The sequence below is a fragment of the Trichogramma pretiosum genome, unplaced genomic scaffold (assembly GCF_000599845.2).
Source record: "Trichogramma pretiosum strain Unisexual culture from Peru unplaced genomic scaffold, Tpre_2.0 scaffold50, whole genome shotgun sequence".
In the NCBI taxonomy this organism is placed as follows: Eukaryota; Metazoa; Arthropoda; class Insecta; order Hymenoptera; family Trichogrammatidae; genus Trichogramma; species Trichogramma pretiosum.
Genome location: NW_019640807.1, coordinates 370303 through 395061, shown reverse-complemented (window position 1 = coordinate 395061; position 24759 = coordinate 370303). Strand labels below are relative to the sequence as shown.

General features: G+C 44.4%; 1 protein-coding gene across 1 annotated transcript in view; it reads left to right on the top strand.

The window, feature by feature from the left end:
- The window catches only part of LOC111694006 (lachesin-like), a 96053-nt gene that overhangs the window by 3721 nt on the left and 67573 nt on the right, over positions 1 to 24759 (top strand). The window lies entirely within an intron of this gene.

The following is a 24759-nucleotide window of genomic DNA, read 5'->3' as shown; positions in this document are numbered from 1 at the left end:
TGTGTGTACACAGTTTTTAGGGCCGATTCTCCGAACTTTTAGGGACGCGCTTTTTCGGCACGCACGCGCGTACTACGTTTAAAACGCGGGCACAATAGCCCGAGTAATGTCATTTGCGAGATCCATCGCGCGACACGAAATAAAAACAAAACGAAACGAAAAAAAAGGGAGAACAAAAAGAGGCGCGTAACGCTGGGCCGGCTTGCACAAAACAAAACAAAAAAAAAGGGAAAAAATTTAATTAAAATCGTGTTTCGCTCTCTTTCTCCGTGCTCGCGCGCGCGCGTATGTGTACGGGTGCGTTGATGCGCGCCTCGGAATTCGTTAGAATTTACAGACTGAATTTAGAGTTATCGCGCGTGTTAAATTCCTCCGGCAGATTTACAAATGGGGACACGCTGTATGGGTGCAATTTTCGCGCGCCCATCCCTCCCGCGCGGCCGCCTCGTATGTGGTGCCCGCGTGCAGTTTCGTATGCGCTCGATAATATAGGCGCTTCGATTTTGTCATCGATCTGATTACGAACGCGAAGCGCGAATATATTTAAGATTGCGCTAATGATGTAAACGCAATCTCGTTGGAGGTGTCAGCGGTCTGGCTTTGAATTTAGCTGGACGGCAACGGTGTGCAGCTGCTCGAGCCGCTTCTCGCGTGATTCTAATTATCCGTTTATTACGTTGTTGTGTAAGTCGCGCGTACAATTATCCGTTGGAAAATCTTAAATCTCAATAAAATCCTAATCCTCTTCAAGTATATTTCATTTTCAGAGATGTCATTTTGTGCATCTATCACTATTTTCTATGTACCTTGCATGAATTCTCACAATACATTCTTTCATTTTGTACATTTTATTTTATTTCGTTGATTACCTGCAATGAGTATAAGGAGTACACGGACGTTAATGATTCAAGTAATTGGAGTCCATTATAAAACCGAGTCTTTAAATCTAAATGTCTCGATCACTTCGATCGCGTGTTTACATTTGAAGCCATCTAGCGTTCGTAGTGGAACTCACGAGTCACCCGCACTGTAATCGTGCAGTACGGGGGACTGAGAAAAGTAAAGGGGGGTCACCTGAATTCAAAATAGTAAACTCTGCTGGAATAAATGCGCAAAAACCGCGTCATACTCCCGCAAAAAAAAAAATAATAATAAAGCGCGATATCCGTGTGCGATGACGTACATACGAGTCTCCGTCTCTCTCTCTCTCTGCGAATACGGTTGAAAGGATCTGGACGCGTGCCTTTCTGCGAGAGCATGTGTGTGTGTGTGTTATACGTGAGTGCCGCGCAGCTATATCATACGCACGCATGTGCGAGGCGTGAAAAGCTCTCCTCGAGCTCGAGCTACGTACTAAACTATATCTACCATATAAGCCATATATGAGTGATTCTGACTAACTTTTAAAATAACGCCTAAAAAAATTTTTGATGAAAAATTTAGCGGCACAGTATCCGGAATGAATTTTTCTTGAATATTATCAACAAAGAATCCCAAAAATAACTTTGGGCTTTATTTTCCTCCATAGTCCATTTGGGAAACCCGATTTAAATGTGGGTCAAAATAAAACTTCTTCAAATTTTCGAATGACACCGATCTAGATGCGCTTTTGATATGTTATAGTACATGGTAAAAAAATCCTAAAGCCAAAATTTTACTCCCCATCCCCCCCTCCTACCCCCTCCACCCCTATAAACGTCCATTCTTTATTTATATTCATTCTGAAGCCCTGAAGTAATTAAAAAATCTGAAAAAATTCATAATAGTACATATCAACAAAACTAAGCACCTTGAATTTCTTCAGATTTTTCGAGGGCTTCAGGCCTTCAGATAAAATAATTAAAAATTTGGAAAATTTATATACGGCGATACGAGCCAATATCAAACTCGAAAATTTTTTTCTCTGTTTTATGCATTGAAAAACATGACCTTAAATTTCTTTGGATTTTTTCAAGTTTCCTTATGCACTTTTTGAAGCGAAAAAACCCCTTTTTCTTTCATGTGTTTTCATGTGACATTACTTATATCATCCCGCACATAATTATCTACGTAGGCGAATTGCGTAGTCATTATAAATGAATTAAATGTAAAATTTTTTTTTTACGGCCTTGCCCTTGATGATATAGCAAAATTTTTTAAATAAAAAAAGAAAGTGTGTGAAAAAAAATTATTTGTTGAATAATTTATTTATTCATGATAAGAAAAAAATTTTTCATGAAAAAAAATATATTTATAAAAATTTTTCATGAAAAAAAAAAATTGTTTATAAAAATTGTTTATAAATTTCCCATGAAAAAAATTTTTTTTATAAATTAATTAATTTATTCATAGTAGAAAAAAATTTCATGAAAAAAAAATTTTTTTCAAAAATTTTTAAGTGATTAACGCAGGATTATCGAATGTTCAATCCAGCGTACAATTCTTATTAAATAAGGGACAGAGTTCTGGTTGGGCTCATTTTGTTCGTCTTTTCCAGCCCTTTTTAAACATGTATACAGATATAAAAAAAAACAATAGTCCATTGTAAAAAATGAAAATGTATAAAAAAAGCTAAAAGTTCAAATAATCCAGTACGCGCGGAAAACATTCTGGGAAATTTCCAATTTAGGAGGATCAAGTTCAGGTCACAAATTTTTCTAAAGTATGTGAATAAAGGAAGGTAACATGATAATTTCAGATCATTTGGTTAATAGTCCATTTTTTAAGAAGCTATCGAAAATTTATTTTATTCGCAGTACGTTTTTTGACTCAAGAGTAAAATCGATTTTCAAACGTGCGATACAAAAAGGACGGGCCACCAAAACGCTCAAAAATAAAAGTGTAGATCTCTCAAGTCTTCTTAAAGACCCTGATAAAATTTCAGAACTGTGCATGGTAAATTACCTGACTTACACATCAGTACGTGCAATTTTAAAAGTTAGTCAGAAACACTCATATATGTAGGCAACAACTACGCTATACGCAACGCGGCGATCCTCGCGCGCGACTCATACACACAATGCTTCAACGGGTTTCCGACTGCAACTGCGCGCGGGCTGCGGTGCAACTTCCGGAAACATATAGACCGAGCTCGCGCGTGAATTACGCAGCCGAACGAGCAGGTATATATACCTATGCACTAGTGTGCAGCAGTATATGCAAAACGCATATGTATACGTGTATAACGGGGACCAGCAGCAGCAGCGCTAGAAACGCGCAACATATAGAGACGTGCGACATTTCGACTCGAGTGCGCCGCTGTATGGCTGCTGCTACTACTACTATTCGTACATACACTATGTGCATACCAGTGAATGTATGTGTGGGAGAGAGAGAAAAAGTGGAGTGTGCGAGAGACGAAACTCGCCAAAAGCTCTGTGTCTGCCTCGGGTATACGCGAGAATATTATTACACGAGCTTGCAGACGCACGCACGCACCGGCGAGTAGACGCACTAATGAAATTGAAATGCCCCAGTGTTCGCGCGAAAGAAAGGATTATGCGGCATCAATCTCGCCTCTGTGTGCAATTGCATACGTGTACTTATACGTATCGTGTGCGTGTGTGTATGTGTGCTCGCGTGCACATATAATAATTGTACGCAGTGAAAGAGTCGCGCAATACGTATAGGACATATTTATTAAAAAAAAGAAAGAGAGCCAAAAGAGTTGGAAAATCAATTGAAAACCGCAATCGATATCGTACATGAAAAAAAAAGGGATGAAGAGGGAGAGACAGGCATGGACGAACGAGAAAGCCGTAGTAACGAATTACATTTATATTTCGATCGGATGTACGCTCTTGATACGCGAGTGTGTGCGTATAATATCGTAACCGTCGCGACGACAATCAATGCGCTGCAACTTGAAATCTCTCGACTGCGCGACGGCGGCGCCACAAAAGTATCTGCATATGATTAAAGCAAAAACGCCAAGTGTGTATGTATCAGGGCGCTCCCCCAAACACGAGCTACACACTTTCACCGCTAATTAATTAAACGCGCCTCACCACAACTGCTGTTGCTGCTCTCAAAAATGAAAGAGATATTATACCCGGGGTATATAGGTGTATTTTCTCTTCTCTCCCCGCGTACAACACAACGTCGCGCAGCTGATGCTGCTCGGAAGGATACTTTCGGCAGTCTACTCTCTGCTCTCGTACACGTGCTAGCTATACATAAGCGCGGGGTCGAGGCTCGAGCTTTGTGTGTCGCTATTTGCCTCGCGGCAATAATACACGTATACGTATTGTATAAGCTGCTGCAGCAGCAGACTTTGAAGAAGTTTTTCACCTCCCTCGTGTGGCATACATGTATATATATATATATATATGCGCGTTGTATCAAATAACTTGTTGCTCGCCGAAATACGAGAACTTTCTTCTTCCGTCTTCTCTCTCTCTCTCTCTCGGCTCTCTGCGCTCGACGATATCGCATGCAACAAGGCAAAATAGTTCGTATGATAATATATACGCACGCAGACACACACGTGTGCAAGCCCAGTTTGACGAATCAACGGAGGATGAAATACTTCAAAAGCCCGAGGTATATAAGCGCATTACGCGCCGTATTGTATATCATTGGCTGAACGAGCGTGACGAAAAATTCGCCCGGATGATCGAATCGAGAAGAGTAGCGGAGAAAGAGAGCGAAAGGGAAGCTCGATCATTGCGATTCTCTTCTTTAAATTCCACGAATATATATTACGTACAACCTCGGGGACTGAAAAGTTTTCAAGAATTTGAAATACCATGATACTACTTAAGGCCTTCGCCGCTAGATGGCAAGTACCTTTATCCGTAAACCTGCAAGTGGCAAAGTGAAAATAATTGTACAAGTATAAATGCGGTTAAATTGTCATTTCATTATTCCACGCAGTGTCGTTTTAGCAGCCCTTTCTCTGGTCGCAGCTTTTTTCGTCGTTATACATTGTACATACCAATTTCACGTATACTACTATTCGCGTCGCGTCTAGAGCTGTGTTTTGGATTTCAAATATTATATATATGTGAAGGTAGATCAGAGACTCGGCACGTATACGCGTATTAAACGAAACGACGCAGACGACGTAGACGACGACGCGTCCCGAGGTATATACAGCGCGCAGCATGTATTATACATATCGAGAAGCAAAAAAAGAGAAGGATATATACTTTTGCCCTTATACTCGAAAATTATCATATTTATAAAGTCGAAGAAAAGAGAGAAAGTCTGACGAGAGAGAGATAGGGTGTGTATGGAGTATATGTATGCTGTGTGCGGGCGTGGGCGTGCTCACGTACGTGCGTGTATATATGCGTTCTTATACTCTCTTTCTCTTGAGGGTGGAATCCCAAATTCCGTCTGTGTGTGTGTGTTTGGGTGCAACGTGCGGATATACGTGCGAGACTGACCTGCCGCCGCCGCTGCGCGTAGTTCATATTTTAAGCTCTCTTGCGGCCGATCCGTCTATCTCCGGGTGCAGAAAAAAGCAAAAAAAAAAGAAAGCAAAAAAAAACTTTGCCCCCGAAACTTTTTCATCCCCAGGCGTACAGCAGCAGCAACTCAGCCCTGCTCGCAAGCTCAGGCTAAGATTTTACGTGCGCGCTGAGCTCGAGTTCGAGGGAGGAGAGCTTGGTATAAGATTTAATTAAGCTATAGCTCGCGAAGTATTTGGATTTTTACTTATATCCGCCGCCGTGTTTGAGATCGATATATTTATATACATATATATATATGCGATATTTCGAGCTCGATAATTTAATAGCGGCCCGTCTAGCTGAGAGATATAAAATCAATATATGGCAAGGTGCTAAAAATACGGTCGCGTCAACTTCGAGAGACAATCGTCGAACGAAGGTGTGTGCGTGGGTGGGTATTTTAATGGTTTAATTAACGCGCTCTCGAATTTTGGTAAACCTAATTTGAATACTTGATTGCTGCCGTGCCGTAGAGAGAGAGAGAGAGGGTGGAGAGATCGGAGTTTCGTATGTATTTCGTCGGTTCCGAGATTCACGCGGGCAGTAATTCTAGCGGGTATGTGCACGTGTTACGTTGTTACAGCCTTTCTTTGATTCATGAATTTTTATAAAATCACACGTTTATCTCACATTTGGCAATAGACGTGACGTGACAATTTAACCGCGTTTATACTTATACAATTATTTTTACTTTGCCACTTGCAGGTTTACAGATAAAGATACTTGCCATCTGGCGGTGAAGGCCTTAAGTAGTATCATGGTATTTCAAGCTCTTGAAAACTGGTCTAAATTTTTTCAAAGTCTAAACGCGGTTTAGAAAAATGCCACAAAGTTATTGGGTCCGTTGTTATAGCCTAGAAATGTTGTTCACTGCTATCAAAAATCGCGTTGATTTTTAATCGCATTTAATATTGCTAATCTGTAAAATGCCGCGAGCCAAGGATAAAAGTAAAGGGATAAATATTTTTTTCTTTCTCTACTTAAACGCGTACGATATCCCCACAATAAACAGTTTTTCTTCTTCGTATATATACTTTTCATTCGTTTTGAGAAGTAAGCCACGGAGCACGAAGATATTAGCGCGCAAACTCCCGTGCGCTACTTCCGTACTGCTGCTTTCTCTCTCTCTTTTTCTCCGGCGTAGAAAAGTTAAAATTATTTAGATTTTATAACACAATAGCTAACTTTATGAGTTAGCTTCGTCTATCCTTTTCTTCCCTCTCACTCTCTTTTCCCTCTTGCTTCTTGCCGCGCTAACCGGTGTGCTTCGGCATAAGGAGGATGATATTTGCGGCGGCGGTGGATAAAAGGCAGCGTAAGGCAGCAGCAGAGGCATCGTCGCTGGCACACTCGTCCGTTGTATAGTATATATACACACTCATATATACATACATACACACACACACACACAGAGCAAAGCGAGAGAAGAAGGAGGCAGCGTTTGCGGTGCTCGGGCATCACTTCGTCTTGCCCATTTCCATAAGAATTTAATAACATCCAGCTCAACACGGAGCGCAATTAATATACTTTTTTCTTCTTACCCTGTGCGCCCGCGCGCTATCTTTCCGTGGCAAGAGTAGCAAAACTCTTCTTTTTGACAAGAGAGAAAGAGAGAGAGAGAAGAAAAAAAAAGTAGAAAAAAAGACCCTTCGCCTTGGTAGTAGTAGCAGCAGCAACAGCAGCATCAGCAGTAGCAACATCAGCATAGTACTCGAAAGCTCGAGCTTGCAAGTACAATGTCTCAAAGAAGATAAAAAAAAAAAAGGAAAACGTCGGGGGCGCGCACAAGAAGACAAGGATTTTCATCCTCGTAATTCGTCGCTGTCATGATATTATTGTTATTACATTGTGCAAGAAAAAAAAAAGCTCAAACAAGCCTCTCAGACGGCATTCGCGCGCTACAGCGACGACGACGATTCTCCGGCGTTTCGTTTGCATGGCTCTTACTGCGTGTTTACATGTCTAACATTTAATACCGTTCGTATTGTATATACACACACACAACAATTCACGGCTAATCTGTCTTTCGAGAGGAATTGCAGAATTTGCTTTGAAGTCGTTAATTGCGCGTGCGGGGCGCAGGAGTGCTGCATTTAAACGCGATATTGCAAGGACGAAAATTATAATACGACTGCTGGCAGGAGAGAGACTGAGGACTGAGAGGTACGCGAGGCGTCGATACAAAGGCCACTTGCTCCGGAGCGACTTTGTACTCTTACATGCGTGTATGTGTGTGAAAGTGTGTGTGTGTGTGGGAGGTTACATTGTGAGTGTGTACCGTACACTCTTAGTGTATGTATAAGGATCGTTGTTCAGCGACGGATGAAAAGACCTCGACGGTTTTCTAAAGGCAACAAAGTATCGAGGATCGCTCCGGGGATGTTTGTACAACTCCGGCATTAAGCAGACGGTGGATTTTAAGATTTTGAACGGAAAACTGCGCCTTTTCATGGGCAAGCCAAGAGAGAGAGTCGGGCGATGTTTTCGCAACTTTTCACCCCCAAAATGTTTGTATAACCCAGGCGCGCGCTTGTTCTCTCGTACGTGCATCAACGATCGCGAATGCGTCCGCGAAAAAGCCAATGAATAGAAAGTAAAAATAAAAAATAAAAACAAAATGCTAGTAATAATTGATCAAATGGTTAATAATGCAAATATTATTGCCCATTTTCGGGTTGTAAGTATTACAGTAACTCCATTCGATCGCGAACAAACTTTTTGAATCAACGTAAAAATAGGCAGCTACTGAGCTACTAAACAAGTTTAACTAAACAATAGTTAATGAACCGTGCTAGGACTTGATAATTAGTGACCGCCTCGACCACTAGATGGCTAGTGATTTTTATCTGTGAATCTACAAGTGGTAAAGTCAAAATGATTGCATAAGTCAAGGTTGTTTTAATATTTATTATTTCTAGGTTGACAAAACTGCAATCTCATATAGATCATCTAAAACAGTATATCATTTATTTATATCCAAAAATTTCGTCTGAAATACCTTTCAATAAAAGTCAAATCCAAGGGTTTTTTTTCGCCAGCGTACATCGAAAAATGACGCAGCCGCTCTCGGCGAGTCAATGTTTCTCGTTCGGGTCGTACCGTATACTCCGCAAGCTCTGTCAATCGGCGCTGCTCTCGAGTCGGCGCGCCGCTGAAAGAGCTCGAATTACTCGCCAATCAATTTTATATAATGATGATTATCGTAAACGAACAAGACAAATAATCCTCTCTTCTCCAAGAGAGAGAGCGAGGAAGAGAGAGAGGACGAGCAGCAGAGCCGTGTACGCGTGTTACGTTTATGGTCTGTTTGCGGTATCTCTCTCTCTCTGTATTATATATAACACATTTAGCTCGCCGCGAAGAACAATGGGGTATTAGCGCACAGGGGGTCGGATGCAGATTTAATTCAGCTCGAGAATTACGCGGTGCGGAGAGACAGAGAGAGAGAAAGAGAATCTGACCCGAGATACGATATAAAGGGTTTCATCGCATTGATCATCGTCTCGTCTCGTTTCTCTCTCTCTCTCTCTCTTCTCGAGCTTTTCCTAAGACCCTCGGTTAAAATACTACGGAATATCTATGTATATTCGCGCACACTGCTGCGAACGGGGTAACGTCGGAACGGCCCGGGGAGGGGCCGCAGCGCGAGGGAGTTTTGGTTGCTCTACGGATTGGCGCTGATTAGGTAATCTCGCTGTATATAATCGCAGATACAGTAATACAGCTTTCGCGAGCGCCCATCTGTCCGACTGTCTTGTACACCGTTTCGAACTTCTATACATATACACAGGGATAGGATACATATATATAATATACATTTTATGGATGAGAGAGATAGGCGAGCGTTGGCGCGGTCGACGAAATGATTTGCGAGAGGTAGATATGTACAGCACACACAGAATCAATTTGAAATGCGCGCGGAGAGTTTAGTACTTTAGTTCGTTATCTCTCACTTGAGTTTGCGCTTGCCCCCGTGCGAGATGATATACGCGTGTGTGCGTTTGCGTGTGTGTATATATAGTTGCGCGGGAGAAACTTTCGGGCTTATTTTGATTGACGCGTGCGAGCGCGCGGAAAGCGGGAAATATTTCTCTCTCTCTCTCTCCTTAACGCGGGAGCAAATGAGATTTCGTGCGCTTGCGGCGTGTGCGCAGTTACTGTACCAATGCTAGACACCCTATAGACGGCCGTTGGGAGGCGAACAAAAAAAAAAGAAAAGCGTACGGAGGCGAGTGATTCCTATACGCGCGCGTTATAATTCAATGAGTGGCCGCAGCAAAGGCCAAAAAGTATACGTATATACAGACGCTTTTCTGTCGCGCGCAAGTCGTCAGAAATCCGCTTGATACGCAGCTTTATAAAATACTAAATTGTATACGTATACACAGGCAAGGCCGTGGCGCACACGAGCAAAGAATGCAAAAAGGAGAAAAAAAGCTCGCGAGTGTGTACGTTTTCGCGTACCAACCTACGCGGGCCATTCGTTACGCCCGTAAATCTTAACCGCGCGTGTGTGTACGGTATAAAACGGCGGCCCGCTCGCTATAAATATGTATGTACCAGCGCGCGCGAGCTTCGGCGGGGGCCAATGTGTGTTTGCCCGCACACACGCCGCCATGCACATATTCTATAAAGCTCGGATACGTCTGTGTGTGTGTGTGTGTGTGTATAATAACGATGTGCGAGCTGCGCGCAAAAATAACGAAAATCCACGCGTCTTCATTAGGAGACGTCGAGGCCGCGCCACAACCACATTACGTACATAAAAGCTCGACTGCCGAAGAAATGTCGCGCGCTTAAGTTGTTCTCTTACATTATATACACGTACTTCTTTGTTTCCCAAGCAGTCATAGTCTGCGGGCCACGCGTACTTGTATAACGAGCTAATGAATTTATTCTCGTATCGCCGGTAATACGTATTCGACACGACGCGTCGCGCGTATATTTTTCATTACTTCGATTTTAGCTCTCTCTCTCCCTTTATACGCGCGTAATACGAAAGTTATAAAGCTCGGCGGTGGACGATCGAACACGGCTACCGTGTATATATACACGTATAATGTATAAGTTTGGACGAGATATCTATTTGCTTATTCCGAGCATGTAAAACGAGCCGTGTGCCGCGCGCGGCGCATAGATCCAACGCAGAGGGAGGAGGAGGAGGGCAAAAATCATTACCCGAGGTAAAACACTCTCCGGGCCAGCTCTAGCTCTCGGGCTCGACTCGACTCTTTTGTCTATCTAAAAGTTCGTCGCTCGCAATGTATAAAGTATATAAACTCCGGTAAAACTCCTGTAGCTTATACTGCGTGCACAACCACGGGAGTAAAAGAGTCACCACCACCAGCACCAGCAGCACAGCACAGCACGCAGGCTACTATACTTGCACAGGAATAGCGTAATTTCGATTATCGCGGGCGCACGCGTGGCACGAAACATCTCGAGGAAAAAAAAAGAGGAAGAAGAAGAAGAACAACGTAAGTTTTTTTTTGTCGTCGTCCTTCTCTCTCTCTCTCTCTCTCTCTCTCTCTGGGTACGTAGCCACACACATCTCACGCTTGCTCCTCTTTAAGGCTATTTTTCTGCTGCTTTCTGCCCTTGTGGCGCTTTTGTTTTGCAGGTCTTGCACGCTCAATATTGCAAGGTTCCGGATGCATCAGGTGTTTTGTTGCATCTTTGACCCTGCAATTAGAATTATTATCATTTCTCCATCGAGTTCGACTTTGAAGGTTAGTTTTCTGAATCACTGAAAATCTGAGGAAGTCTTAAACGCGCAGTCGCAAGATTTCTACAAGTGTCCAGTGCCTCTTAAGTGTCGTGTTTACGTTTCGTGTCGTCTTCTGCTGGTGTTTGGAATCTAAGCCTATCACTCTTTCATCATGTCTCAGTCGGACACGTCGTGCCCTGCAACTTTTCAAGGCGAAACCGAGCACATTATCAAATATGTCGATATGGCAAACCAAAAATTGGTCGATAAAATGTATGGAATTATGGATCGCCTTATGGATAAGGTTGAAAGCTTGTGTGCGTCGGTTAAAGATCTCGACCGTCGTGTTTCGGAACAGGAAGTCAAGTCATCTACTCTTTCTGAATCGCCAATAAAAAAGGATCTTGAAAATTTGAAAGTCGCCACGGCAGAGTGCTCTGAATTTATAGGCAAAATTCCTGGATTTATTGCACCTTGCTCACTGCAGACTGACCAGTGCGAAATGCTATTGTCTGGCGTGCCATCTGGCCTAGAGCTCTCCGACGACAAGGTCCTTGAAAAGACTTTTTCAACTATGGGTTTAAAACATCACGAGCGATTCATTACTGGGACTCGAAGCTGGAAACCAAGGAACCCACGCTCTGTCAAGGAACGCACTCGTGCCATCGTTTTCCAGTGCTCTTCATCGATTGTGCGCGATGGCCTTGTTGCTCAATCACATAGGCTGGCAAGAATAGGAAATAAGGATCTGTTTGATACTGGCGGTGAATCCCATCTTTCTCTGAGTCCTTTATGGCCCAAAAATGTATATCATCTGCTTCGTGAAGCCAAATCGCTATCTCGTCATCACCAGTATCCCAGCCCAATCGTCCGAAATTTGACTGTCTTCATGCGTATATCACCTCAGTCGGAGCTCATACCAATACTCACTAAAGAAGATCTAAATGCAGTGGCTTTGAAATCATGATTTTATTCACGTACCCAGTTGAGCTGAGCTGTCTTTTTCATGTATTTTTCTGCCTTCAATTATTTTCTAATATGTAATATTTCTCAATACTTGAAATTTGCTATCATTCGATCTCAAGCTTTCTATTGTTAATTTTGCTTGTAAATATTGTTACTGATCGATATGTAAATATTACCACCATTGCTCTGCAATTGACTGTATTATACTTTTGTATATTTGTTCTTATGGGCCACATGGGGTTCTACCCCACGGTCCGTTTCAAAATAAAACTCAAACTCAAACTCAAACTCAAACTCGGTACGTATACGGAAATATGCATTCTTTCCTCCTTGTATACGTACTGCTACTACGTACACGGCGAGATGGCTCCGATATGCGCATCTTCTATATGCCGGTCTCGCGCGAGAGCTAGGATCGCGAATCTGTGTTGGTGGCTGCTGCGTATATATATGCAACGCCGCGCGCCCGCGCGCCGGAGCATATCATATACCTCGAGACGCACTGGAGTGCATGTATGTGTGTGTGGGTACGAGAGTGTGGTATTACTACCCTTTCTTAGCCGCCCCCCGCCGCTGCCGCCGCGTTTTCCCAAGTGCCACAGCAGCAGCAGCAGCAGCAGCAAGCCGCAGAAGGAAGGCCGCAATGCATACTGAGTAGCCCCCTCGTCGCCGTCGTATATACACGCAACCCTCCCACGCCAGATGCTGCTGCTCTTGCTCCTGCTGCGTATACACATATATACATACACAGCCAGGAGAGTTGCTTCTGGCTTCCTTATTGTATACACGTGCATGTGTATACGTATGTATGTATTCGTAAAGCAGAGCAAGCAGCAGCAGCAGCAGTAGCAGCCTCCATTACCCGGTCAACGTTGCTGCTATATGTAGGTAAGCCAGAAGCTATAGCTGCTGTAGGGTAGGCGAAGGCAAAGTAGCGCGACGTGTATTATGCCACCGGGTCGCTGCAACAATAGCTGCAAGGAATCCTCCGCACGATCGGCTGTAATGTTCGCTCGTATATATAGTACCCGATGGTATACGTATATAACGGCGAATCTATTTGAGCTTGCGAGACGCGCGGATTCTCTCCCAAGAAAAGCTCGATCGACCCTCCCCCCAGCAGCTCGTGGATCCTCCTGCGTCCGTATGCATCTTTGCGCCCATTACTCGCGGGATACGCGCGTACAAACATTCTCTCTCTCCGATTATCGTATACATGCGCGCGTTTGGGGGGATGATCGTCGACGACGATATGCGCTTCCGATTGAAAAGCCACACGGATTAAGCTGAGAGAAAAACAACCACACACACACACACACACACACACACATGTGCGTACCACGCGTGACACGTGTTATTATTGTATTCGCGGGTTTACGTTCGACGACAACGACAACGACGATCATTCGCGCAAATGTAATTGTTTGCGTTCTTGCGTTCTCGCCTGTACCGTACTGTACACGACGCGATCCTCGAGGCCCGCAGTTTACCTTCCATTTGCGGCGCAGGGTTTTACGTATATACGTGGCACATCTTGTTATCCAAACGGCGGCTTTGCTCTCTTTCTCTCTCTCTCTCTCTAACTCGGTGTCTGCCCGACGATAATGCTGCTGGGATCCTTTCCCCCAAACGGCGCGTCTTAACGGGTAGCGATCCTCATAGTCCTGGTCGCTTTGGTGGTTTTGGAAATCGTGGCTCGCGGTGGTGTGTTTTGCCGCCACTTATAGACATTACGTATCTCATGGACACAATTGCAACGTGAACGACCCTATCAGCAACTATCGTCTCGTTCGCCGCTATCTGCGAATTTGGCTAATGCTCGAAAAAACACAAGCGATATTTACAAGTCGCGCATTGATTTCTCGGTCGAGATAAGGTGGCTCTTCTCCTCTACAACTTGGCTGCGCTGCATCAGTTGCGACTAGAGGTATACACACGAGTCGGACCGATCGTTGCCTCGTGTTTATGTTACTGCTTATACGCGTAAAGCGTCATCTCTGACTTAATGTTATCGTCGGCGAGCTTACGGTTCGACGTCCCGATCGGCCGCTCGGGTAATGCGCGTTAAACTATTTCGAGAGCTTGCGACGAAGCTAAGACGATCAGCGTCGAATGTCCCATGCACATTTATCGTCGATATATATCGTCGAGGCAAAACACAGATAGTGAGATATATATTCATTCGCAAGCTGTATAGAGAGAGAGAGAGGATGTAAAGCTCGGCGCCGTTTCAAGCTTGGCATGCATTCATGTATATATTACGATACCGATCGTTGTTTGTATTATATGTATATATGGACGCGCATGCATATTCCCCGCGTAAATACATGACGTCGTTATTGATTGCGGGTCGCGTACTACACCACTACCTTGCTGCAGCTGCAAGCTCGCTCGCGCCCACCCACGAGTCGAGAGTCAAAATCGCAAGTTTCTCTCTCTCTCTCTCTCTTGCTCTCTGGTTGAGCTTGCGAGTTACGTGCCGGTGCCCGAGGAGAGCATTAGTATATATACGTACGCGTGTACTCACGTACGTAACGGGATACTTATGTGTATTATACGCGCGGACTCTTGGCAGTGCGCGCGAGACATGCACGACGCGCAGTATGCACACGTGTTTCGCAACCGCGCACAAACAGGAAATATAATAGCTGGCCGCAAGACAATAGCTGCTATACCGCCGCTGTTGCTGTTGCCGCTGCGCGTGCGGCATACTGTTGTTTGTATCTGTGTGTGTCTCTCTGTATAGGTGTGTGTAGTACTGCTAGTACTGCGGTATACGAGGGAGCTTGCAGCAGTAGCGAGCTTTCACTCGTTCTCCTCCTCCCGCCCCGCCGACTGTGTATGCGCGGAGCGAGAAAGCGGATTATATGAAGCTCGAATTGTTACACACAGATTTGCGTGTATTAATTTCCGAATAATTGCATAGTTGAGATGTCTCGCGTAGCCGTTGCTGCTGCTGCTGCTGCCTCTGCCCAACCACCCGCTCGTGTTATATCTATATACTCTCTCTCTCTCTCTATCTCTGCCTCCGCCGCTGAGCTGTATACGCGCGCATGTATAATTTTGTAATTGTTGTTCGTATATACGCGCGATTCCCGAGTATGCGCGAATATATCTGTGTGTGTGTGTGTGTGTGTGTGTGTGTGTGGGTGATGCCATTTGGGATTGCGCGCAATGCGCTAATTATCAACATTATTCGAATTCGCTTTTGTCGAGAGGATCGAGTTTTTGTATATATCGTGATATAAGCTCGCAGCTATACGCGTGTGTTATATGCATACCAAAGATCTACGGAAAATACGTAATCTAATTCTTATTCCGTTATATCCTTTACATCGAGTCTCGTTCGACTGTGAAGCTTTGAGCTTCGAGCGCTCGTGTATAAGGGCGCTTCAACCTCTCGGTACGCTAATATGTGTGTGCGCTGAAAAAGTAGAAGGTCGACATTTACGAGCTATCCTTTGTGTATACAAGCCCTCGAGAAGGATGGTGTTTTTTCCCCTCACATCGATATAGGTACGAACGCGTGCATCGTTATTATACATAGAGTTATTTTTTCCGTGTATATATATCGCGCCTACGCGTATATCATTAACGCACCCGCAGCAGCCTAAGCTCGCGCGGCGGCGCATTTCTGTTTTAACGGCGCGCACACTCGAAAAACGGAAAAGCTTTTCTATCTCTCGGAATACTTGATATTTATCGCGTACACGTTTACAGCGCACCGCGCCTGTACTGTGTATGGTGTAGCAATGCCATAGTATGCCATAGCGCGGCACCATTGTGTAGATTTGCAAACCGCGACGGCTGCTGCTTTCTTTTTTTTTTTTACCATTCGCGCTTGCGTCGCTAGTTTTTTTTCCGGCCGCGCGAGAAAACGCGCGCGCGTGCCCTGCACGAATGCACGCGCGGGATCGTAAAATACTGCGTGCGTGAAAGTTTCCGCGCATGCAGGAAAGTATGCGTGCACCGGGGGGTGTGCTTCCCTCGCGCCCATATATACGCGGTGCCAGGAATTTAACCTTCTTTTATTTTCGCACACACCTATACGGAGGAGCGCGAGCAAGGCAGGACTTTTTGACGACGTATAGACGGAATTCAATGTCCCGTAACAAAGTTCGCAGCTCTTTTAATACGTATAAGCGCGCGAAGTAATCGTTGCAGTGTGGAACGACGTCGCTTCTATTCGATTTTTTTCTTCTTCTCGTTCGCTCCCTTCGCTTTTTTCACTCTTATTCGCATTTTTTTTTCTTCACGTTCGTTTATTTCGTTCTCCGCGTATATATAACACTGTGTAAAAAAATAGAATCTCGCACTATAGTGCTCATTGAATTTGGCAGTGTATGGTATATATAGTATAGAGAACCCGCGAATCTGTATGCATGGGGAAAAGTACATAATGTCGGGAAAAACGAATTACTCAAAGCCCCGGACTTTCTTCGCCGCGAACACACTGCCTCGCTATAGGAAACTGGGGGGGGGGGACGAGAGACGGACGTTGGATGTGCAGCAGAGAATGACGCAATTTCCATCGTTATAATATACATATATCCGCGCGCGCTCGCGTACAGCCCGCAAAAGTTAGGGAGAATCTGCTGCCGCCGCGCGTCCTCGGGCAACGCGGTGAAAAAGTAATTTTATCATCCTGCACGCGCGCGACTCGCGGCAGCTTGCACAGGCGCGTTTCTTCCTCGTTCCCTCCCTTATACTACCACCCGAACCCATGCAAAGACTACCCCCAACAACGATAAGAAACTCTTGCCATAAAAATTTGTGCTCCCAACGAACGACTTATTTAACTAGGAGAGCCTTGCTTGACGTTGGTTGAGAAAGCAAAAAAAAAAAAAAGAAGATTCTTCGAAGCCTAGATATATGTATATTACGAGGCACGCGCTTGTATACATATTGGCGCATTAAATAAACCGAATGGCATTTTTTTTTCTTGCGTTATATATGTGCAACGAAGAATCCAGCGTCGTACGTGACTCGAATTTCGTGATCTTTGACATCGGTCGAGATAAATGAAAACGATCATTAGCGCGAGTTATTTATTTACGTTATTACGCACAGTATAGAATCTAGCTCATTCAAAAACTTACTGTATATTTATTTATTTATTTACCTTCCTTTTTTTTACAAAGGCCTGCAGGGGGCAAACGCCCGTGCGCAGGACGGCACTTACAACTAATAATCAATCAATATATCAACATTGAACAATAACAAATATGTGACTAGATATATTACAATTCAAATTCAAAGCCACGAAGTAAGTTTATGTATTTCTCTTTTTAACTTTACTTTGAGCGATTTTACACAATCTTCATTCTTAAGCATCACAGGTAGCTCATTGAAGCACTTGATAGCGACGTATTTGTACGTTCTGTGGCCCATCTCCGTTGAATGCAGCGGTAGCTGCAGACTCCTATTTCTGGTATTCGAAGAACTCATACTATACTCAGATTGTAGGTGACCATATTGCCTGATTAATGATTTCCACATAAACAACTTTCTAATTCCCAAAGGGCTGTCACTGTCTTCTTGTTGAATGCCAATTATTTTGCGTAGTTTCTTTTCAATGATAAGTAGTGGTTTTAAGTGGGTATCATAAACACCCCCCCAGCCAACTATGCCATAACCAGTCACACTATAGAACAAGCCATGAAGAATTTGTATTAGTTGATTCTTCGATAATACGTTCTTCAATCTGTAAAATATATACAGCAAGTATTTTAATCTTCTGGTCAAGCTATCCACATGCACCTTCCATCTCATATGTTCATCAAAAGTCACGCCGAGATACCTTGCACTGGACACTCTATCCAGTTTACATTCGTTTATACGAATGTCCAGGTTCTCTGGCACTGCATCACGTGTCTTTCCGAACGCTATGTATACTGTCTTGTCCATGTTTAGTATTAATTTGTTGATGTACAGCCAAGAATAAATTCTATCGAGCTTGTTCGAAATTCTGATTGACAAATCCTCCCATGATTCACAGCTCATAAACACAGCTGTATCATCTGCATACGCTATGAGGTCAGGATGCTCAAGCAATAGGTCATTGATGTAGAGGACAAATAACAATGGCCCCAAAATTGATCCTTGCGGGACTCCAATATTAGTAAAAGATGACTCACTCCTCACGCCGTTCAGTTTAACAACTTGAATCCTGTTTATCAGGTAACTTCTTATAATATTGTTGGCAACGCCTCGAATTCCCATGTTGTGTAGTTTTGATAACAATATTTCGTGATTTATGGAGTCAAATGCTTTGGTGTAGTCCAAAAGTACAACAGCAGATGGCAAATTTAGACATAGACTGTCATATACAGATCCTGACAAGAGTGCTATAGCATCGTCTGTACTTTTTCCTTCGGTGAAGCCAAACTGATTCGGTTGAATGATTTTGTACTTTATTACGAATTCCTTTATTCTTCGATAAATCACACGTTCAAAAACCTTGGACAGATTCGATATGAGAGCTATCGGACGATAATTGCTTATGTCCGATTTCGCTCCTTTTTTATGTATAGGGCATATTTCGGCTGATTTAAATTGTTTGGGAACTGTTCCGGTTGTGATTATTTCGTTTATTATGTTAGCTAAGGCGGGAGCTATGAAGCGAGCTGCAAGTTTTAATACCGAAGCGTGTATACCATCGCACCCACCGGACTTGCTTTTTAAATATATCCAATATATTTTATCGAGTTTACGGGTCCCTTTATCGAATCTCGGCCACGTGATCCGCTATCACTGCTGTCAATACCGTTCCGTATAACGCTGGGTAAAAATGAAAAAGACCGCGCGTTAAGCTATTGCGCGAAGGTGTGACGGTATAAAAAAAGAGGGTGTGTGGCGCGCGCGGTATGCGTGTTTCGCATTTTTTTGCCCATAGCTCGGAGAGAGAGAAAGAAAGAAAGAGAGTTAACGAGTATAAGGGACCAACAGCTGCACTCGTGCTTTCTGCTCTTTCTCTCTCGGCGTTTTCCCTTGTCACCCAACGATGCGATTGTGCACGGAATAGGGACAGGAGCAGCAGCAGTCGGGTGGTAGTCGTCGTCGTTGGTGTAGCGCGACAAAAATTTAATAAAAACCAAGGATATATTTAGCACGCATACCGCAGCTTGTGTGTATATATATAATCCGCCACCCCGGTAACGAGGCCAAGAGAGATCGTAAAAAGTACGAAAACAAGAGTCGGACGTCGAAACTGTCGGCGCGCAAACTGTATACGACACCAACGGGGGTTTCGCCTGTATACGTATGCCGCTGCTGCGTATATACAGGATATAATCGACGAAGAGAGAATTCGAGCTTATATCGCTCGAGTTACGCGCAATCGATAGTCGGCGAGTTTTCGAAGTGAAACTCTTTTTTACGCTAATTGCGCAGTACTTATAATTCGCGTAGATAATAAACATCATGTATAATTTCTGTATTACGCGAGGCACGTTGACGACGACGACGGCGGCAGGTCGGCTAACGCGTGCAGCTTGCGGCGTGGCACAACTGCAACGTAGCCAAAGAGACAGAGAGAGAGAGAGAGAGAGAGAGAGGGTGACTGATGTGCCCGAGCCGAGAGCTTGGGCCGGTTGCGCGCGCGTGCCACAAATGAGTTTTGTTCGGAGCCAATTTGAATTTAGATTAGTTGACGCGCGCGCGCATGCGAACCCGAGGAGCGCAGCATCCTATATTCGAGGAGGATGTGTGTGTTTTACGCGTGATTCTCGATAATAAATGTGCTGCGAGGCTGCAGCGCAGCGGCGGCGGCAGATTGTTCTCGGCTGCGAATTTGTCGCAATTTTAATTCGCGTCGAGGCGATCGATCGATCGCCAGCACGTTTGTTTGGATATATGTATAATGTAATTCCAGGGGCGCGCGGACACGGAGGAAAAAAAGCTCGACTGGCGGTCTAGCGACGGGCTAATAACGAACTCAGACGTTATGTATATAAAATGTGGGTGTCTGTGCGAGTATGTGTGTATACAAAAGAAAAGCAAAAGAAGAGAGTAACGAATTAAGTCGGCGCTTGGATGTCTTTTGTCTGGACGCGCGCCTGGACTACCAAATGGCCCCTGCGATGCTTATTGAAATTCCCCCTCGTTATACTTACTGTGTGTGTACGTAATAGGGGCCGCTGCAGCCGCACTGCCAGGCGTATTTCGTTGATTTTTCTTCGGCGCGCGTTAAACGTACCGTGTATAGAAACAATGGATCTTTGTTTACGTAAGAGCTCGAGATTCGCGACGTGATTGGCTCTGCGAGCGTAATATCTCGGACCGAGTCCCATCGTATTTACAGCTCTTCTACGATACCTATACCGAGCTTTTTTCGTACCTTAATCATGATCGAAGCGTCGACGTTTGCGAATTTTTCTCGATTATTTTCATAAGACTGCGGTGCGCTTGTGTATACGATATGTATACGTGCTTCCGACGCGCGATCGCTCGTGCTCGACGAAATCTCTATATATGCATGTTCACGTACACACGTACATACACACACTTTTACATGTTCGCGTCGCCGTCTTCCGCAACATCGGATATTCAATTTGGCCGACTTGGGTATAAACTTTATTTTCTCTCACTCTCTCACTCTCTCTCTCTCTCTCTCTCTTTCTCTCTTGGAGCAGCGCATAAAGCGATCGGTTCTCTCAATGTTTAGCAAAGGGACAAAACTGCTCTCGTCGTCGTACAGCGAGGAGCACGAGATAAAAGCCAAAGCGTTTACAGGAAATTAAAATCGATTAACCTCCGGCGAAGGTGGGAGCTGCGCTAGCGACAGACTGGATGTGTGTGTGTGTGTGTGTGAGTTTGACAATTGACGCACTGGGTATATATGTGCGACGCCACCTCGTTTTACACACGTTTTCGCTGTATTTTCCTACGATACGTACCGCCGCCGACGACGACGCGCCCGTATAAATATACATACGACGGCGTGAATATATGCGCGCGCGGCACGCAGCGGTAATACACGTGTATACTGAGGGGGGTATGCGGGGGATAGCGTGTGTGAGAGAGAAGCAGCAGCGCACGAGAGCAAATGGAAATTCAAGACGCGGCGGATTTACGACTGTGTCGTTTTAGTCTCTCTCTCGCTCTCTTTCGGCGTGTACTATAAGGATATACGCGCCCAGGCTATAGGAGGAGGAAGTGCTGCTTCTGTTCAGCCCCGACACACCATTGGGATACGACGACGACGAGAAAGACGAGTCTCGCGAGCGATGCACGAGTGTGACAATTTGCGTATACACGACGGTGAATTTTTCACGAAAAGAAAAGCTCTTGTTCCTCGGATACGACGTTGCTGGTATTATTGTAACCTATAAAATCACGGGTAGGGAGAGGACCTTTATCAAGCAATAAAACGTTTCCTTACGCACGAGCTTTCGCTGTGTATACGCATCTATGAATTTATAATAATAATAACAAACTGGTGCTGCAGCGATCTCGCCGTTTAACGACGGCATTCGAGAAATCTTAGAAAATCACGTGGCAGCAGCAGAAGAAGTAGAAGTATTTGTAGTAGTAGTAGCCGCAGCGGCAGTTCATTAAGATAAGGTCCTATTTTGCCAATTCGTCGCTTCGGGGCGTATGCGCGCGTGCTCGGTTTCCTTACGGAGAGTTAAGGCGCTGCGTTAATTCACGAATAAAAAGAACATTACGCTCTCCCCACCAAACGTCTCGAGGATGTACCACTGTACGCGCTTTTCTACTCGTGTATAATTTTTTCCACGTTTGACGTTTACTACGCGCCGAGGTATCGAAAACTTTTTTGCGCTAAACAGTTTTCCCACTCAAGCACGCTATATTCGTCGCGTCGTATAAGTCGAGCTTTTACGTGTGCATACCCGTCCTGCGTGATTTTCATTTTTGCTCGACGTTATAATCTCGCCCGCTTGATACATATATCGGTGAACTCGACGTTTATGGATTAGTGCCAAGCTCGCCTCGTCGTCGCTGTATTTCGATTTATTTGTTCTTGAGATGACCAATCGAAGTTTGCAGCTTTATTACGCGATCCTTGGATATACGCGTGTGTGCATTTATATAGGCAGTCAGCTGCAAGCTTCGGCTATGCTACAACTACTCACAGACCGGAGATTAAGTTCACGTTAGCAAAAAAGGGGACACGTGTGTATGTGTGTGTGCGAATGACGTTGCCCATGAGCTTGCGCGCACGGACAGGATGGTTTGCCGACCGCACCGGTCCGGAAATTCAAAAATTGAGCCGCATATAGCCTATACTACCCAGCAGCAGCTCTCGGGCAGTTGATGTGCGCTTATCGCTAGACGCGGCATGCTAGGGGCAGCGCGGCGTTATTATATCGAGAACGTCGTCCGGAAAAACGATCCATGCCAGCGAGAGAGAACGTTAATAATTGATTGAACTCGGCGTGGAACGGGTGGTTCGCTGCGTGAAGCATAGTACGCGCAATTATTATTCAAACGACTTTGAGGCAGAAAAAAAAGGACTAATAAACGAGAGAGGACGAGGGTGAAAAAAAAAAAGTTAATGGGAGCCATAACCTTGAAAACGATTTCCGTTAGCTCGGTGCCGCGTTAGCTCTCTCTCTCTCGCTTGCTCTCTTTCCCAACTGTATATGCAGGAGCATGGCGCGTGCGGTAAATCAAACGACCCGATCTACGCACGCATATACTCGCTTTCAAGCCCAAAGCGTTGAAAAGCACTTTGCGAACTTTCTATCGAAAGTGAGAGAGAGAGAGAGAATAACGAGTACGTACGTGTGTGCGTGTGTATGTGTGGGTAAAGAGAGGGCGCGAATGAAAGGCGCCGGAGAATTCGTTGATTCTCGCGCGATTCCATTCCTCTCTCTCTCTCTCTCTCTCTCTCTTTGTGTGTCGCGCACAGCGAGTACAAACCATGGACTATGTATATAGAGTGAGAAAGGAACTCGAGGCCATTGCAACAATCGCTTAGCAAAGTGAACTTCGAATGGGAGAGTAGAAGAAAAAAAAAGGAGAAGAAGAACGCGTGCGCATTTGAATACTTGGATTAAAAGTGACTTCGTTTCTGTTTCTCTTTCGTGCATTTTGCTTTCTTTTAAAAGCGTAGTTGTTACTGTACTCGTGATCGCTTTGATTGCGAAGATTTTTGGGAAAAAGTTAAAATGATCGATTTAATGGCGTTGAGAAGACTTATCGTACCTCCCATAATAATTGCAAGTACTTAGCAAAATAGTTATAGGGCTTTCATTTATACATTTAATTTTAATTTTCCATTTGTAGATTTGCAGATATAGGCATTCGCCATCTAGTGGTGGAGACTGAAAGTGTTATTATCGTCGTCAAAGTTGCTGAAAACTAATTTATAATTTTTGAAACACTTTTTGAGTGTGGGTCTTTTAAAAGGCGCTTAACATATTGAACATTATTGTATGCCAAATCAAAATAAATAACTATTAAATAATTTCATTTTGTTTCTAAAAAGAACAACTCCTCTAAAAGTGGACACCTCTCTAATTTTACCATAAAGTTTACTGCAACAGTGAGACAACCGTACACGCGTGAAGCTCGAAAAAAAATAAATAAACAAACACCGGAAAAGAGCAAATTTGATTACATCGCAAGCTCTCTCGCATAATGAGAGAGAAAAAGAAATAATTGTAGCGCAGTGTCAAGTCCAGACTTGCACATATATACGCGAATTTATATACGTGTAGAATAAAGGAGCTATACGGTAACGCAGAGTACGAAGGGGGGCGGGGGTGCCGCTCGCAGCTAAGTGAGTTAAGCGCTAACAATGGCAAGTGTTTGGCTTGGCTTGTGCACAAGTACTAGAATTACATTCGTATATATACTCTTGCTCGCACAAGCTCCTCTCTCTCACTCTCGTCTCGTCGAGAGAGCGAGAGAGAGAGAGAGAAAGAGAAGAACTACGGGCTTGCACTCGCGCGCGACAAGAGTCACTCGAAGAGCTGTTTCAAGCCCAAGGTGAAGATGAAGGCGAAGAATAAGGGAGCAAAGAGCGAGATGATGGAGGCCGGCGAACTTTGGCTTAATCTCATCTTGTCGTCGTCGTCGTAGTGTCGGGCTTTGGTGGGCGCTGGCGCGGCGGTGTGCAGTACACCGCAAAAAGACCTAATGTCACACCACGCGCGCGCTCACGGCTTATCGGCTATTCGCTTTTGTTTTCTTCTTTTTTTTTTCCTTTTTTTTTTTTCATTATGGCTTCGAGCACGTGAAATAAATCACGCGATGAGCGCGCGATGACAAGGCTTAAAACTCTGATAATCTTTTTACACTACGCTCGATTTATGAATTATGAGAGAAAGCGAGGAAGCGTACAGCTCTCGTACACGATACGGTACGTTGACCCTTTTCCTGCTTTTTCTGTCACTTCTTCTTTTTTTTTTTTCTCTATATATGTATTATCCTCGCGTCCGCGCCGCTTGTCCATCTTCGTTTATCGGATTTTCGGGGGGTAAGAAAAGTAAATTCAGCTCGATTGCTTTTCGTCGTGGTGGCGTTGGCGGTCTCCACCTCCTTTCGCGAAATAACATACACAAGGACATTTTTCTAGATCTCCTTTACTCGAGGCCGCAGTAACTATATATACTAGCACCGCACGGGCAACAACGACGTCGGCGGCGGTGGCGCAGCCTGAGAAATCTCGCAACTCGGTGT